Below are 15286 nucleotides of genomic sequence, written 5' to 3'. Positions count from 1 at the left end.
TCAGACATTTTATTTCAGGGAATGATTTTTTTTTTAATATTGTTCTGTTAAGTTCTTTTGGACTACCTGTCCAAATAGATAACCTAATGCTGAAACACTGTGAGTTAATGCACCATTTAGGGGTTACATAGATTTCCACTGAATTTTCCACAGTCCTAATGGAAGTACTTATCTGACTTGGTGCCAGTGTGATCTGCTTTGTAGCTGAGAAACCTAGTCCTTTCATTTACCATCCCCACTAATTCCAGTCCACTTTACTCTAAGAAAAGTATATAATCTGTCTGAAGTCACTCTCAGTATTTTGTGGGCAAATTTCAACGTCCTCTGAGAAGGGTTATATTCTACTCTAACTGTAAATGGTTTGCTTCAGAATTGACTTGGCTAACAATAAAATTCTCAAAATATATGTCTTAGATAAGTAAGTAAATTTACTTACTTACATGTCTTTCAAAACAACCGTCACCTAGCAAAGATAGGGCTGTGCTAGCTCAGCTGCTTTTGGTAAAGATTCTAAAAGAACTCAACTTTTGAGTATTACTCATTTTCAAACATTAGAAAGAGAGAATGAAAGGTACTTAGCTGGTTTTCCATTAAAGGAATAGAGTCTATTAAGGCAAAGAATAGAGACATGAACAATTCAAGCTTAGAATGATACCCCACCAGCTCCTTGAAAGAAAAGCTGACTAATCAGTATCATTCATCCCTATCTTGAGAGTATCATAGTACATCAAATGTTCCTTGATAGAAGTTTTGTTGTTGTTGTTTTTAATTCTGTGACTTACTACAGCTACCTGTTCACTAATTGTCAGAGGTCTGTATCTTCCTCATCTTTATAGATGCACCACAGTGACCAGTTCCTGCACCCACCCAAAGTAAGTGCTCAGTAAATGCCAATCATTGACTTATTCATTCACACAGAGTCTGACTGAATACTCTTCATGCTCCTACTGTGGGTGGGTAAATCCTTTTCATCCATCAAGTCCATCACAATTTCCCATTAACATTCGTGACTTTCTATCATATCCTTCCTTCTCTCTTCAACCCTCCCTCTGTGGCCCAGGATCAGGATTAGGTCATCTCTTACTTGGACTCTTGCAATATCACCCCCATTGTCCTCCCCACCACTGTGATCTTTCTAATACTAAGTTCTGAACCTACCACTCTCCTTTAAATTCTTCAAGTGCCCTCCTTTCCCTACAAAATGAGAATGCTTGGGATAACAGAAAAGGCCCTTCAGGGATGCTCTAACACCTGCCTACCTGTCTAACTTCATTCCCCATTCCACCTATGATCCTGTTATAAATGTCCAAGCATGTTACCTCTTTCAGACTTTCTTTACATAGGCTGTTTCCTTGGCCTGGAATGCATACCTTCTGTCTGAGGTAACTCCCACTCATTCCTCTCAGCTCCAAAGAGCCTTCTCTGAAACTGACCCTCCTTTCTCTAAAAGACCTCATTTCATCTGGCATGTACCTCCAATAGAGTATCCCTCACATTGTAATAAAACTTGTTTGGAAGTGTTTCTCACCCCAAGATTGTGAACTCCTCCAAGGGGGGTAGCTGTTTCCATTTTTCTTTGCATCCCTGACACTTGTTACTGACAAGGGAGGTGTGCACAGGGAAGGCACTCAACTCATTTCAACTGAATGTAAAAAAGGACAAAGCTTTTTCAAGACTAGTCATTTCCTTTAAAACATCTTTTGTTCATTCATATATTCATCCACTCATTTGGTGCTTCCTAAAAATGGTCAGACTTTTATAATGGAAGCCCCAAGAAGGCTTAATAAAAATGAGGCCACTTCTTTTGTCAGGGCCAGAGGCACTGAAAGCCACATTAACCCACCTCAGAATTCTGCTTAGGGTCAACTTATGCCAATTACTAAAGCCACCATGTAAACATAAAAAAGAGAAAACTGTACACAATAATTATGGCATCTCTCATGTATACATCACTGAATAGTTTTTGAAGCATATAAGTGTTTGTAAGCTATTTATCATATTTTAAGTTAGAAATATCTGAGGGGAGGTTTGTAGGTTATGATCATCTCCAATTTATTGACAACAGAACTGAGGCTTAGAAAGATTAAATGAGGGCACCTGGGTGGCTCAGTGGCTGAGCAGCTGCTTTTGGCTCAGGTTGTGATCCCAGGGAGCTGGGATCATGTCCCACATCAGACTCCCCACAGGGAGCTTTCTTCTCCCTCTGCCTATGTCTCTGCCTCTCTCTCTCTGTGTCTCTCATGAATAAATAAACAAAATTTTTTTAAAAAAGAAAGATTAAGTGATTCGTCTACGTATACTTTGTGTGACAGACTGCAAACATAGCTTAGTCCCTCACTCTTTCCTGTACCCAAGTGTTTGGCTACCAAACTCTGCAGTATCTTGCACACAGATGCTAGCTCTTACTACATGATTTGCTTTGGTCAATGGGATGTCAGCAAACATAATACTACTAGCCAAGGTTTGAAAAGTCCATGCACAATTTGGCTTTCTTGCTCTTTCTGTTTGCCATCTCCATGGAAAGCACCTGCCCAGGCTAGCCTGTTGGTCCCAGAGGAAGGAGGAAAACACCTAGAGCAGAGAACAGTCATATCAGTCATCCAAAACATGGCTATATATTCAGCTAACAACTTAGGCACATGAGTGAACCCAGCCAAGGCTAAACTACCCAGCTCAGCCCAGACTAAATTGCAATCCTCAGACTCATTAACTAACAACGTGCTTACTGTTTTAAGCCACTGAATTTGGAAGTCGTGTTGTAGAAAGCATTATTGTGATAATTCACCCAGTTAATAAAATAAAAATTAAAACTAGATAAGATAATGAACAAAATATTGTCACTCTTTACAGACATTGGTAACACTATAAGACATTAGGGACCTAGGTATTGAAGGTTGCACATATCTAACTAAAGAGTACAGATTTTTCTTCATTTACTATGTGTCATTCACTCTGAGGAGTTCTGTAACTTATCAGAGTGTAGAGACACTACTGTCATGAATGGCTTGTGATTTTCTGACTTCCAAAGTTTCCTTCTTAGGAGAAAAAAAATTTTTAATGAGAAAAAATAATTTAAGATTTATTGATTTATTTTAGGGAGAAAGAACATAAATGGGAGGGGCAGAGAGAGAGAGGGAGATAGAATCTCAAGCAGATTCCACACTGAAAGCAAAGCCTATTGCAAGGCTCAATCTCACAATCCTGAGATCATGACCTGAGCTGAAAGCAAGAATAGGATTTTTTTTTTTTTTTTTTTTTTAATTTATGATAGTCACAGAGAGAGAGAGAGAGGCAGAGACATAGGCAGAGGGAGAAGCAGGCTCCATGCACCGGGAGCCCGACGTGGGATTCGATCCTGGGTCTCCAGGATCGCGCCCTGGGCCAAAGGCAGGCGCCAAACCGCTGCGCCACCCAGGGATCCCCAAGAATAGTATTCTTAACCGAATGCACCACCCAGGTGCCCCAAGAGAAAACACTTTTTTTTTTTGTACATTATCCCAACCTAAACTAAATTGTTATCTGAAGACCAGTTGTGACTGGTGAACTGTTGTTACATGAGGGCACTCATTAGATGGAAACTATATATGTAAATTTCTGGGTCAGAAATAGGAAGGATGAAGGGATGGGTGGAGGTCAGTGGGGGATGTTTTTTCCAAGCTCTCTCTGGCTATCAAGTATAATGACCCTAGAAAGAAAGAGAGAGAGAGAGAGAGAGAGAGAGAGAGAGAGGCAGGACATGAGACATTGGTTGGAATGTGGAATTTGGATGGGATTTGGCCAGTTGGATCAATGCAAGGGGCTGGAAGCAGAGGCAGAGATAATGCTATGAAGCTCAGATAACAAAGACTTTTATAGTGGAACTATAATAGTTCCTCCCTCTTGCGGAGGGAAAACGGAATGGAACATAGCATATGCTCTTCAGTTGCTCTGGATTTTGGTAGCATCTAAAGTACTGGGCAAAATCCCTCTTGGGATTTTAATCCCTCTTAAGGGGCTTGGCATCCATGGGACTGATTAAACCACTTGCCACACACCTCATGGGTACCAAACACTAATAAATGGTCAGAAACAAAAATCCAGAAGACAGTCCCTGTGGGCTGAATGGACAATTGAAATTAATTGCGTGGCTCTGAAGTGGATATTAATGCCTTGTATTTATGTAGTTGGGGACAAGTGACAACAAAGCAAATTTCAGGGTTAAAATCAATGTTTAAACCTACAGGCTAGTGATACCAAGAGGTTCAGGTTTCAACTATTAAAATTAAAATTAAAATTTAGTATCTCCATGATGTGATACTGCACCTAAAAGAATGAATTTGATGAAAAAGACAAATTATGTGAATTTTGGCAAGAATAAAAAATGACAAGAATTCTCAAACTACGCTGGGGGGAGTATAATTTGTACAACCACTGTTGGGTGATGTGTACTAGAGTTGAGTGTATGTAAATCCTCTGACCCAGCAATTCTACATATAAGTGTAAGTCCAACAAAAACATTTATCTATGTTCATCAAAAGACATGTATAAGGAAGTTCATAGCATCACTATTTATAATAGGAAAACAATAGAAATGACCAAATGCTCATCAATGATCATATGGATGACTAAACTTTGAAATATTCACACACAGGATATGATACAATGATGAGAATTAACAACCTATAACCACACTTAATAAACTGGATGGAGCTCACAAACTTAATATTGAGAAAAAGAAGACATAAAAGATACATACCCATGATTCTAGGTCTATAAAGTTCAAAATGGGCAAAATAAATGAATGCTGTCAGAACAAAGGATAGTGTTATTGTGGGGGAAATGGGTAGTAGTGTCTATAAGATGCATGAAATAGGCTTTTGGGATGAGGGTTTGAGTGATGGTTACACAGACGTTTTTAAGTTGGGAAAATTCACTGAGTTTCATACTAGTGATTTGTATGCTTTTTTATGTGTGCTGCTTTAATAAAAATTTTAAATCTCAATATTAAACATCAGTTCAAATTAATGATTAAAATTTGGGCCTTTTTTATTTTTTTGGGGGGGTCTTTTTTTTAATAAATAGTGGATACTCTGTCTTCCTAGCTCAGTCAGTAAATTACCATCTCTGAGTTGTAGAGTCCTCATTTACAAATGGGGAAAATGGCATCTGTTCTGTTCATAAGGTTGATTTGAAAATCAAGTGAGTTGGTGGGCATGAAAAGAAACTGTGTAAACTGTAAAAATGCGTACACATGGATGGTATTCTTGTTGGAACAAAGCAAAAGGGGATTTTAATTTTAATTTTCAAATGATTTTTCACTGTTAAAAAATAATTCCCTTTGACAAATGATAGTAATTTTAAGTGTTTTGGATCAAGTTTTAAAAAGCAGGTTTCTCAATTATATAATGGTCTTTAATGTACCCAGATTGTTGCTTTTGTTTCAGAAAACAGAAAATTACATGATAGCTTGTAAATGGCACGTTCAATTTCACACACTGAGGATGTTTGAAAAGCGAAAGGTCCACATATAATGTGGGAACTCAAATTTAATGGCATCAAATGATACATAATTTGATTCGTTCAACTACATTTCCAGAAATTAATCACTGAGTGTCAGTATCTTTCCGTCCTTCATGACTTGGTTTGTCAAAAGAAAACTGCCCTTTTTGCCATAGCACTACTAATCACTAATAGTTGGTTCTCTGGATTTAGCATTTCAATCCTGCACTCAGCATCTGAAAACATTTTAAAAGGTCAGATTGCTACTCCCTTATTCAATTTAGTAAAATTTCATGAAACAAAATGAGCTTCCCTTCAATGCCTCCCAACATGCTTAGCAATACCTTTGGAAATCAATGGAAACTTTGTCAGAGTAAAACCTGGGAGTAAAGATTAGAAGAGGACATTGGAAGGCATGACCTATAGCTTCTTCCTTTCTCACTGATGCTGTCTCTCTAGACCAGAGTGTCTGAACAGTGTCACCACTGAACTTTTAGTATGGCTAATTCCTTGTGCGGTGGAAGGATGTTGTTCTGTACATTGTAAGATGTTTAGCAGCATCCCTCACCTCTAACCACCTGATGCCAACAGTCCCCTCCCCTCTAAGTGGTAACAAAACCAAAGATGTCTCCAGCCACTGCCAAATATCTCCAAGGAGGGAAGTGGGGAGTAAATTTTCCTCCAGTGTTCTCCAGATAGATATCTGCTAACAGTTTAGTCTTCAGGTTTCTCCAAGATGCCAACACCTTTATACAAGTTCTTCCAAACTTTCTATTTTTTTTAAAGATTTTTTATTTATTCATGATAGAGAGAGAGAGACAGGAGACAGAGAGACAGAGAGAGAGAGAGACAAGCAGGCTCCATGCAGGGAGCCCGATGTGTGACTTGATTCCGGGACTCCAGGATCACACCCTGGGCCAAAGGCAGGCGCTAAACTGCTGAGCCACCCAGGGATCCCCTCTTCCAAACTTTCTAGAAGAAGTCTCGGATACATGGTGCCTGGCATCAAGGGTGTGCAAACAGCCTGGTGGTTTGGCAAACTCATGTTGTCTGTCCTGTGCGCCACAGTGGGTCACTGTCTGATTTGTAGTTCTTTTTTTAAAAAATTATTGATTTACTTATTTGAGAGGGTGGGAGAGAGAATCTCCCACAGACTCCTTGCTGAGTGTGGAGGCAGGGACAGGGCTCCATCTGATAATTCTGAGACCTGAGCTGAAACCAAGAGTCAGATGCTCAACTGGGACTGAGCCACCCAGGTGCTCCTAGTATGTGTATTTTTAGAACACAACTTTATTGAGAGTATTGAATTCTGAGAGCATCACAGAGAACAAGAAAACATGGAAAAAGAGGCAATCACTGAAGGAAATGAAGATAATATTCAGGTCTGCCTGGGAAGGGACCGCATGATGCCACTTTGTGTCCCTTTGTACCTGGTGCAAACTGGTTCTGCCCTGCTCTTATTTCCTTACACTTACTGGTGCAAGATGCCTGGCTTACAAATGCCAGCAACTGATATTCTTTGACTTTTTTCTAGCTACAGAAACATCTTCAGTTTATGAGCAAGGGCTAAATCAAAGTTCAGGGAATAGTTTCCCTGGTAGCAGTCCTCAATCTCTGAAAGACTAGATGGATGGGTAATGATTCCAGCTCTCTTGTCCCTTGATGAATGGGAATTAGTGGATAATGAACCCAGTTCCCTGGACCCTTGACTGGAATATCCCTGAGGCATGTGCTCTGTGTTGGCTCCCCGAGTTTTCCCTGCATGACTAAACTCCAGCCTGTAACTTGGCTGCCTCCCCTTCATTGTTTTACTTTCCCACTTCGCCACCAGTGCTTCCTTGGATCACCTCCAAATAAACTACTTGCACTTGAATCTTGTTTGGAGGTTTGGTTCTAAGGAAAATCAGAGCAAGTGGGTCTGGTGAGATACAGCTTTACCTGTCACATTAGATTCCAGAATATTCCAAATCCACAAAGCTAACCTTGGGAGAATTAGAATCTGTAGGGCTCCCCTAGTCCAAGTTACTTTATCAGAAAGAATATGTTCTCCAGCTTTATGGGGAGTTACACAGTAATAACCCTTTTAAAAAGGGCAAACAGCATAAGTATGTGGTGTTTCCTTAGTCTATTTTTTGTCATTTACTCATGTAAGCACAAAATGTTGCATGGTAATTCAAAGCTCTATGAACTGTAATTTACTCTTATAAGGTTATAATCTAGTAACAAACAATTTATAATGCCTGTTTATAGGGAAAAAGAAAGAAGATTTCCATAAGACTCTGAATCTCCACCAAATGTAACCCCACAGATGGAAATGTACTTGTTCTATTTCTTTTCTTTTTTTTTTTTTTAAAGATTTTACTTATTTATTCATGAGAGAGAGAGAGAGAGAGAGAGAGTCAGAGACACAGGCAGACAGAGAAGCAGGCTGCATGCATGGAGCCTGATGTGGGAGTTGAACTCGGGAATCCGGGATCACACCTCGAGCCAAAGGCAGGCGCTCAACCGCTGAGCCACCCAGGTGTCCCTTGTTCTATTTCTTAAAACATAGCTTAGTCATATACCCAATTGATAAAATACAATGGCTTTTATTTCACGTGTGGGTTTATAAATCTCTCCATATATAACTAATCAGTGTATCTTCCTCAAAATTTAACCAGAAATGGTTTTATACAATGAACTGGGGAATGGTTTTACATGATAAACTGAGCTATCTATTGTAAAGAAATGTAGTGAACAATGCACATGTGAATTATAATGTTAAGTGGACATTGAAGCAGCAGGAAATATTTATCAATATTATATGCACATGAACATTTATTTACTTGTTTAATCTTTCTGAAATCAGATTTAGAATTTTGACAAAATATATAGCATTTAAAACCTTTTTTAAACCCAAGATAATGCATGAAGTTTTTTAAGCACATTGCAGCTGTTTATTGATCATTTAGTTGATCAAAGATCATATTTATTTTCATTGTTTATCCATACAATTAAAATTTTTAAAAAGGCTTTAAGAGTGTAAAAATGGCTAAACCACAAAGAAAGGTTCAAAAGGACAGATACTAATTAAACTTAGAGAAAGAAAGATTTCATTGACAACAGGTAGAAATTTTCAACACTGCAGCCAAGATAGATTAAAAAACCATTACAGTGTAAGAACAAGTGGAAATGAACAGAATAAAACATGATAGGACTAATTAAATAAAACACTAGACATGGCAGACTGAAGGCAGTAAGATCTGTATCCACACTCTGGTAGTGCCCTTCTGCACTGACTCTGGGTTTGCCCATGTGGCTTCCTTTGGCCAGTAAAAGTGTCAACTTGATCTGATCAGAGGCTTGAAAATATGATTGTGTATTTTTACACCATCTCTGAAGGGCCACCACTGCTCTGAGAACAAATCTGTACTACATAAGATATGAGACCCCAAAGAGCAGAACTGAGTTGATCTAGTTGAGACCATCCTAGACCAACCAGCCTCTGGCCACCCACCAGCTAAATGTGGATGCTTGAGAGAGCTCAAACAAGATTAGCCAAGCCTGGCCCAGACATAGAACAGCATAGCAGACCCTATGACGGAAAAAACAAAGGTTGTTGTTTTAAAGCCACTAAGTCTTAGAGTGTGTTGTCACTGAGAAATATTAGATATAGCCAATATATTAGGTACAGATGGTCAGTAATCACTGGAATAGAAAACAACATGGGAAACATTTGTCATGAATGTGGATTAGTTTTATACTTGCAATGGGATATTGGACACAAGAGTTAAACATATCAAATACGTGTAGGCATCATAGAAAGGTTTTATGACCCCACTGTCAGAGGTGATTTCTCTACCAGGACCTTTGCTAAATAAACACAAAGTAAAATATCCAGAACACAAACACAGAAGTGCCACTATCCAAGAAATCTCACCTAGTACTGAGACCAAGGCTGTCCCAGTAAAATAGAATATAAGGTACAGAAATAATTATTTTCATATTCGTATGACTTTACAAAACCTTGCTTAATGAAGTATGTGTTTACATTCTATAAAACTGGATATAATGCTCTGTAGGAGTTCCATTTTTTTTTTAAAGATTTTATTTATTTATTCATGAGAGACACAGAGAGAGAGAGAGAGAGAGAGGCAGAGACACAGGCAGAGGGAGAAGCAGGCTCCATGCAGGGAGCCCACCGTGGGACTCGATCCGGGGTCTCCAAGACCCTGGGCTGAAGACGGTGCTAAACCTCTGAGCCACCAGGGCTCCCCATGAGTTCCATTTTCAAAGGAAAAACCCTCTGTAACCCAACACTGGATTTGTTGCACCAGTTTTATCATTGCTTAATGCAAAATAATTTATATGCATTTAGTTTTTATGATTATACCCAATATTTTAAATGCCATCCTGATAGAAAGTTTAATATTCAAAAATAAAGGTAAATCCTGTAAAGAATAACCAATATTGTGCCATGTTATTAAATTTTGATTTTTCATGATCAAATATGCTTATAGGAAGAAACATTTATATTGCCATTCTCTCTACCGGGTGATCAGCATTCTACTTACGTTACTGAGCAAACTGAATTCATTTGAATAGCATTACTAAAAAAATCATGGAGTGCTACATATGAATAGTGCAGAGCTCATTGTGTTTTAAGTCTAATTTTAAAACATTTAATGCTACACACTGGTTAAATTTTCAAGGCAACATTCCAGGGTCTGTAATTTAAAAAAAAAAAAAAAAATTCTGGCCCAGGATGTATTTTAACTTATTTCACATCTCCTATTATCATCATTATTATTCATCAGATGATAATTAACATTCATGGCTGGAGGCCATTCCTCCCAATTTTTATTAAAACTCTTCCTTTTCTAGTATAGGGTTTTCTTTAATCCCAGATTAATTTACTTCACATTCACCATGGCAAAGCTCCTGAAATGAATATATTCACAAATTCTCAAAATAAAATATCCTGAGTACTTAATGGTTACTAAAATGCTTGGTATTTTCCCCAAATCACTTGCTTTTGTAAATCCTGGAGTTGGTTTACTCTCACACATGGTGGAATATTTCGTTCTCAGCCAAAAGGAAAAAGGAGGTCACATTATGACAGCACTGGTTACAGGACAAACATGATGGTCATCTTTGTCCTCCTGTGTAATGGTTTCCAACTCAATCATTCCTTGTCTTTTTATAAACCCAAACCCTTACCTTTTGCTATTTTCATTTTAGTTTTTAAGTATTTTCCTCATAAATCTCCATTAGGTCAGGGAAAATTTATCTCTGCTGTTTTGGGTCTTTTCTTAACTCTAAAGTTAAATTCTCCTTTAAACAAAACAACAGCCCTGACAATAAAGAGAAAACAAAGAGAAAAGGAGCTTTTACATCTGAATGAATGGTAAAGGTCTTTCCTACCCAGCCATCTCTGACTTTATCCTATAAACTCTGAAGCAAGTGAGTCAGTGGAATGTTCTTTTATTTGATGTTTATCAACTTTGCTCCAAACAGTTTTAAAATATGCTTGCTGCTCTAACCCTTTGTCTCACACCAAACTGTGCAAAGCTGGATGCCACAATGGAGGCAGTTTGAGGAGAGGGAGTCTCCCCCATCAAGTTCCTGAACATCCACATCCCTCCAAAGGAGCTTGTCACACCATACCTTAAATTACAAGTATCATTATTCTTTTTTTTTTTTTTTAGGCTCTTTGACAAATTCCCTGAGGGCAAGAATCTTGCCTGGTACATAGTAAGTGGAATATTTGTAGATTTAATGGAACATTTTGTCCATTTTTTGCATGTTCCCAAAAGCTATGGGCCTGCCCCAGAAGGAATTCAATAAATAGAGAGTGCTGTATCATGCACTTTCTGAGATCGGGAATTATCTCAAAAGTAACTTCTTCTTACATTTCCCCTTTCAGGTAGCAAGTAAAGTGAATTGCATTGATGCTTAAATTGGAATAAAATATTCAAATGTGAATTCGTATCTCTGCTTTGCATGTTTGGTGTTTTAAAATACAGCTAAAGGGTACCTGCGTGGCACAAGTCAGTGAAGCATCTGACTCTTGATTTCGGCTCAGTCATGATCTCAGGGTCATGAGATGGAGCCCCAGTTGGGTTCTAAACTGAGCATGGAGTCTGCTTAAGATTTCTCTACTACTTCCCCTACCCACTTCCGTGTGTGCACAAGCCCAGGCTCTTTCTCTTAAATAACATAAAATAAAAGTAGAGCTAAAGCCTATTTTACTTAATAGTTCATTTGGAATTTATTTGCAAATAATTAAAATATTCATATGTATCGCTTTTATAGTATGTCCAAGTTAGGAAGACCAAAATTTTCTGTTACCACTTAAATATTTTTATTAAATCTAATATGATTACCCACTGAACTGAGAAAATATTTTTAAAGTACCAGTATTTTACCTTTTCTCCTCTTTTGGTTTTGCCTCTGCTATTCATCCACAAGTAATAGTAGTTGCCATTCATTCACACCCTAATGTACGCTGCCTGTTTACCTACTTTTAATTTTTCATAACCTCACAACTTACAAATTAGAATCTGTTTTTCAAATTCAGATGGTAATCAACTTATGTAACCTTCATCAACTTGCAAGGTATATCAATCAGTGTCCTCCAGAAAAAAAGAACCAACATCTGTCAATCTACCTACCTACCTATCAAAAGAGAGAGAAACTTAGAGATTCATTTTAAAGAATTGACTCACGTGATTTTGGAAGCTGGAGAGTCCAAAATCTGGAGGGTGGGCCGGTACACTGGAGATGCAAAGAATTGTACCTCAAGTCCAGAGGCAGAATGAATTACTTCTTACTCTGGGGAAATCAGTCTTTTTCTATGAGGGCCTTCAACTGATTATATGAGGCCTACCCACATTATGGAAGGCAATCTGCCTCACTCGAAGTCCACAGATTTAAATGTTAATCTTACCTTGAAAAGATACCTTCATGGAAATATCTAGAATATGCTTGATGAAATATCTTGAGGGCTTTGCCATAGCCAAATTGACACATTAAAATTAACTATCATGAATCCATATTACAGATGAGCACAGTAAGACTCAGAGATATTAGTCATTTGCACAGTATCAGACAGTCTGTTATACAACATTTGGGGTTTTTTGTTTTCCAAAGGCCATTTGTCTTTACATATATACATATACATATATATACATACACATATAGACACACATATAATGTCTCAAATTTAAGTTTCTCAATTGAGTAGAAGTAAGTAAATTCTATCAGGGCTGTTAAAAGAGACATTTAGCTCTGTATTTTATTTTAATTATTTATTTTTTTAAAGAGATCTTATTTACTTATTCATGATAGACATAGAGAGAGGCAGAGGGAAAAGCAGGCTCCATACCGGGAGCCCGACATGGGACTCGATCCAGGGACTCCAGGATCGCGCCCTGAGCTGAAGGCAAGCGCTAAACCGCTGAGCCACCCAGGGACCCCCGTAGCTTTGTATTTTAGAGGTCTAGTTTATGCACTGATAAATGCTTACCATAGATGATCATCTAATCCTATGAAGTTGGAATCTGTTACTATAAACAGCTCCGCACACTCAAAAGCGCAGTGACAAAAGCTAAAGAATTCTCCTATCCTCCACAATCCTTGAAAACTTTTCCATGCTTTCCATTCCTGATGCCAACACTGGAGTTTAAGACTCTACCACTTCCTGCCGGAAAACAAATATTGTACGTCTCTAGTCTTTGTATTTCTAAATTCTGCATTTAATCAGAGCCTACCAACACCGCCCAGCCCAACCCCCACCCTGTCTGTAACGCTTTTTAATTATGAACTGAAAAAGGGTAAAATGTTGAGGTTAAGCATTAAAAATAATTTCCAGATGAGCTTCATTCAACTACCCTTCCAGCCATCGTTTTTGCCCTTCACTATGAACAATATACACTCAAGTTGAACTTGTCCCAGTAGAGTTCGCGTGTGCATACTTTTTGGTTTTTGCAGCTTATTCCTTCCCGTTGACCTTCCTCCCCAGGTGAACTTCTGACGCCAGTTCTTACTCTTCCAGGGTCCTCAATGAGGTTTTTGGCATCAACCCAACCCCGCAGCAACTCTCCTTCCCCAAACTGCGTAAGCCGGCGGGGCACTCCCCTTATCTGTTCCAGGAGAAGGATGCCCTCAGCGCGGGAGAGGAATCTCAAGCCAGGGGTTTCCCCTCACTGGAGAACGCCCTGGATCCTGCACAAAGGCTCTGCTAAAGTAGGTGCTCAATAAATGTCGAACACAGTAATTGAAGGAACGAGAGGAAGAGCCTGCAGTCTGTGGAACAAGGGTGGGGTCGCCGCTCAGGGACGGGGAACCCTAGCCCTGTCTCCCGCCTTCCTCGCGCTCCCGGGTCTAGGGTCAGGGACCAGCCCGCAGCCGGACTCTAGGACGGGACGCGCACTGCGCATGCCCGTGTCCTAGGCGGCCTTCGGGCGCGCGGCCTGCTGGCCCCGCCCCCTCCGGCCCCGCCCCCTCCGGCCCCGGGCGCGCGGCCTGCTGGGCGCGGCCCCGCGGAGCGTGCCCTGCGTGCGGGTGCCCGCCGAGCCCGCCGGGCGCTGCATCCCCGAGTGCCCGGGCCGGGGCCTGCGGAGTGGGCGCCGGACCCGGGCGGCGGGCGCGGGCGCGGGCGCGGGCGGCGAGCGGCGGGCGGCGCAGGCTGCGGCGGCGCCGGAGGTGACGAAGGGCGCGGACGGTGAGCGAGGGCGCCGCGGGTGAGCTGGCGGGCGCCTCCGCGCGTGCGCAGCAGCGACCCGCCGGCCAGGGGCGCGCTCCGGGCCGCGGGCCGAGGGTGCCGAGCGCGGCGGGGCCGGGACGCGGCTCGGGGCCGCCCGGGGGCTCTGCCTGGGGCGGGCTTCCCGACGGGGTCCGGGCGCCGGGGCGGGAGGGCAGGGCCGCTGCGGCCGAGGGGCGCCGGGGCGGGGCGAAGGAGAGCGGCGGGCGGCCGGCCGGGTGCGGGGCGGCGGAGGCGGCGAGGTCCGGGAGGGGGCGCGGCCGGGGGCCTGGGCGCCGCGGGCCTGAGCCGGGGAGGCGCGTGCGGGCGGCAGCAAACTTGCCCGAGTAACTTTACTGGGGCGCTGCCAGCGGGCGCGGGGCGCGGGCTGGGGCGCGGGCTGGGGCTGGGGCTCCGGGGACCCACGGCCGCCCTCCCAGTCCCGTCGAGTGAGGACGGGCTTGCCGGGGTTGTCTTTGCTTCTGGTGCTGCAGCTCGTCCTTCCGAGTTCCGAGCACCATTCACGGTCCCTTCGCGCTTAAAATAGGTGTGTAAGTTTGGTGCTAGGGCGGGAAGGATGTTTGCTGTCTCGGGAAGAAAAAGGTCATGCAGCCTGGTCTTTTTATCTCAGAGAGAGCATTGTGAGAACACGCCGGGGATTCCTATTTGTCAAGAAACCTATTGTCCTGCGTGTGCTTGGAGAGAGCCAGCTTAAAAAGACAAAGGAAGATAATGGTGCTTTATTTCCTTTTTTTTCTTTTCTTTTCTTTCTTTCTTTTTTTTTTTTTTTTTTTTTAAAAATACTCTAGCACCTCAGCAAATCACGGACCACAGTAGTTCCCAAAATCGGCTGCGGAAGAGAACCAAACCGGAGAGTCTTAAAACTCTAAGCTTAAATAGCGCCCCAGGCCAGTTAGACACGCTGGAAAGATCCCTGGGTGTTTCCAGTTTGCAGCAGAGTTTGGGGACCGGTGACTTAACGTAAGAAAGTCAAGATTTCAGTTTTACCAAGTAGCATTCAGTTTCCGATGGAGATAAAAGTCCAGCTTCGTTTTCCGTAGACGGGAGCTGACAAAGGGTAGTCTG

At 41.5% G+C, this 15286-nt stretch overlaps 1 protein-coding gene across 3 annotated transcripts in view; it reads left to right on the top strand.

Moving 5' to 3' along the window:
* Positions 1 to 14046: 14046 nt before the first annotated feature.
* The window catches only part of BTBD3 (BTB domain containing 3), a 33647-nt gene continuing 32407 nt past the window's right edge, over positions 14047 to 15286 (top strand). Inside the window, exon 1 of one of the 3 annotated variants that reach the window (XM_072800063.1) lies at positions 14047 to 14182. The gene's annotated coding sequence lies outside the window, so the exon portion shown is untranslated. Of the gene's footprint in view, positions 14183 to 14599; positions 14748 to 15013; positions 15182 to 15286 lie in introns of those variants that run through there. The other 2 variants (XM_072800061.1, XM_072800059.1) reach the window with 2 other exon arrangements.

This window comes from Canis lupus, chromosome 26, assembly GCF_048164855.1.
Source record: "Canis lupus baileyi chromosome 26, mCanLup2.hap1, whole genome shotgun sequence".
NCBI lineage: Eukaryota > Metazoa > Chordata > Mammalia > Carnivora > Canidae > Canis > Canis lupus.
Note: the sequence above shows the minus strand (reverse complement) of the source record. Positions and strands in the feature narration are given on the sequence as shown.